This window comes from Elephantulus edwardii, unplaced genomic scaffold (genome assembly GCF_000299155.1).
Source record: "Elephantulus edwardii isolate Elephantulus edwardi_28Jun2011 unplaced genomic scaffold, EleEdw1.0 scaffold00321, whole genome shotgun sequence".
NCBI classification, from domain to species: domain Eukaryota; kingdom Metazoa; phylum Chordata; class Mammalia; order Macroscelidea; family Macroscelididae; genus Elephantulus; species Elephantulus edwardii.
In genome coordinates, this window is record NW_006400071.1 from 50,728 (window position 1) to 51,603 (window position 876).

Here is an 876-nt window from a genome sequence, read left to right on the forward strand (position 1 = left end):
TGAGATGCAAAGAGGTGAGTCTTCTTCTATCCAGCTAGACTGCTAATTAGAACCTGAGACAGTCTTACAATCTTGGGTTTCCTGAAATAAAATTAGCATGCTTCATTGTATAGGAACTTTGGGGCTTCCCCCCCCTTCACTAGTTTATAAAATTCTAATACAAATCAGAACAAATTCTTCTAATTTCCCTCACCCCCCTACCCATCCAATTGTACAGCCCAATGATTAATCCCCTCTTCTTCCTATACATCCTCATCCGTCTGCTTCCAGCCTTTCCCACCCCTCCTGGATCTTTATACTCATTCTATAATAGCGGTCTTATACAATATTTATCCTTGTGGGACTGAATTAGCTCTCTCCAGTGCCTCCCAAATTAGGCAATAGTTTACAAAGTTATTACTCCTGCGTGCTGCATAGTATTCCATTGTGTGAGTGTACCATAATTTCTCAATTCATACTTATGTGGTTGGACATTGGGCTGTCTATGAACTTTGTAAGCAAACCAATGAGAAAAAAAAGAAAAAGAACATTAGGAAGTAGAAAAGTTAGTAAGCAAAATTTGTCTTGGTTTATAACAACTTTCTGAGAATAAACTATGAAACGTAAAAACAAACAAACAAAAAATATCATGCTTAATTGTAACTACTTTTAAGTCATGAATTCTTTTCCTTTTCTCTTCCTAACTAAACTTTGTGGTACAGCCACCCACAAGCAACTGTCTTGAGGAGAATAGTACTTATTCTCTTTGCTCCCTAATAGAAATGGCTGCAGGGTTAAGGACAGAATTTCCCATTTTAACACCAGGGTCTCCATAATCCAGTTAATGAGAAGATACTTTCTATCCACCCTCTTGGAACTGCTTGAGCCCCACCCACA